The sequence below is a fragment of the Euphorbia lathyris genome, chromosome 2 (assembly GCF_963576675.1).
Source record: "Euphorbia lathyris chromosome 2, ddEupLath1.1, whole genome shotgun sequence".
Lineage (NCBI taxonomy): Eukaryota > Viridiplantae > Streptophyta > Magnoliopsida > Malpighiales > Euphorbiaceae > Euphorbia > Euphorbia lathyris.
In genome coordinates, this window is record NC_088911.1 from 67,672,284 (window position 1) to 67,674,637 (window position 2,354).

At 34.8% G+C, this 2,354-nt stretch overlaps 1 pseudogene; it reads left to right on the forward strand.

The window, feature by feature from the left end:
- Positions 1–538: 538 nt before the first annotated feature.
- LOC136218524 (small ribosomal subunit protein eS4x-like) lies at positions 539–1,946 on the forward strand (annotated as a pseudogene).
- Positions 1,947–2,354: the final 408 nt, after the last annotated feature.

Sequence of the window (2,354 nt, forward strand, 5' to 3'; positions counted from 1 at the left end):
GATTGTTCCTTGCAATTTAGATGAATTATATCACGACTCTGTTTTCTTCCAAAATTTTCAAGTTCAAAATGCTATCTTTGCCATTTGATATTGTTCCTTTGAGAGTATTTGGCTATTTGCCATAAAAAGGACATTTTTTTTAATCTATATGTGTGTGTGTATGTAACATTCTTAATGCACTATTGAGTTATTTTTAGCTATTTTTTCAGATTAGTTAGTTTGAGTTTTCTGACTGGTGTTGCACAAACCTATACTTTCTGTTTTCTCTTGTTAAGCATTAGATTGTATGTGGCCTATAAGGTTCGTGGTTTTTCAACAGATGGCTTGCTTTGTAGTAATGCTCCTTTTTTTTATACTTTATTTGTTTCATAGTAGACATACATTAATACTTACATTATTTTTTTCTCTGATAAACTGTTAGAAGAGTATAAGGTACACTTGTGGGATGTTTATCTGTCATTAAGATGTGTGCTGAGCCCATATTTTATTGATGCATTTCAGGCAAGAGGCTTGAAGAAACACTTGAAGAGGCTCAATGCCCCCCAAATATTGGATGCTTGACAAACTTGGTGGTGCTTTTGTATGTTAACTATCTATTTGAACTCAATTATCCTTGTATACATACCTATTCTTGTGGCTCTAATTCCTTACTTTTTGTTTCTTCTGTTATATTATTAGGCACCCAAACCATCATCTGGACCTCACAAGTCCAGGGAATGCTTGTCGTTAATCCTTATTATGCGTAACAGGCTTAAGTATGCTCTCACGTATCGTGAAGTTATTGCTATTCTAATGCAGCGTCATGTTCTTGTTGATGGGAAGGTTAGGACAGATAAAACATATCCTTCTGGTTTCATGGGTATGTGGACTTCTGGCTTCACACTTTTTTTTTCTATGTACATTGTGCTTAAATGTTTGCAGCTTTTACTGATTTCTTCCTTTTGAGCATTGGTTGTTGAAAAATGGCCAAATGTCATGCATAATTGTTTGGCCGAATATGTTATTATTGTGTTTTATCTTTTTGAAGGTGTGATTTTGTATTGTATTGATTACCTTGCTTTAATTTTTGCATGCACAAATGTCTCAATTCCAAAAACAAATGAGAACTTCCGTCTCCTCTATGACACCAAAGGTCGCTTCCGTCTCCATTCCATTAGGATGATGAGGCAAAGGTTATGTCTCTTTCTATCACATAAGACTTTATTTTATATAAATCATGTGTACTCTAACTGAAATCAAATGTTAAATTTTAGTCCGGGGACTAAATTCTGTGTATAATCAATGTTATGCAGTTCAAACTTTGCAAAGTCCGCTCGATTCAATTTGGCCAAAAAGGAATCCCTTACCTTAACACTTATGATGGGCGCACTATTCGTTATCCAGATCCACTCATCAAAGCCAATGACACCATAAAATCTAGACCTGGAGAGCAACAAAATTACTGAATTCATCAAGTTTGATGTGGGAAATGTTGTGATGGTGACTGGAGGGAGGAACAGAGGACGAGTTGGAGTGATAAAAAACAGGAAAAAGCATAAGGGAAGTTTTGAGACTATTCACATCCAAGATGCAACCGGTCATGAGTTCGCTACCCGGTTGGGAAATGTGTTCACCATTAGAAAGGGGACAAAACCATGGGTATCTCTTCCAAAAGGCAAAGGTATTAAGCTGTCCATCATTGAGGAGGTGAGAAAGAGGTAGGCTGCAGCAGCACAAACAATTGCCTAAAAGCCCTTTTAAGGTTAGGGTAACTTTTTTGAGGTACTATGTCTGCTTGCTTATGAGGCCTTTCAAACTTCATGCCGAAAGGGAGTTATTTTTATTGAACGCTTGGTGAGGGTTACTTTACTCTAGGTGTATTGCAGTTTATTTTTATCTATAGGCACAATTTACAACTATGAAGATTTTTTTTTCTTTTTTCTGTTAAATTAAATTGGTTTGCTTAATATCATAGTTTCGATAACCCTGAATCACATGCATTATGCAGGCCAGGTATTTCTTATGGTTCATTTGAAATCCTTCATAAGAAGGAAATTTGGCATCGATTTAAGTTTGGTTAGACACCAAAACTCTTTTGGTGGATTCTCTTAACGAGAGTTTACTGTATAGTTACATTTTGAACTCTAGATCTTTGAACCATTTAATTAATTGGTATAATGAATACTAGGCTGTGCTTTCTTAAGGTATTGGTGATTTCTTTGTAATTTGCAATATTATCATAACCGGGCTGGAAATCAATAAAATCAGATTTAGATTTAAGGTCAAATACATGAATATCACAATTAAGTACAAAATTACAACTAAGTCATATCACCAAACTTAATTCTAAATATGTCATTATTCTCTATATATTA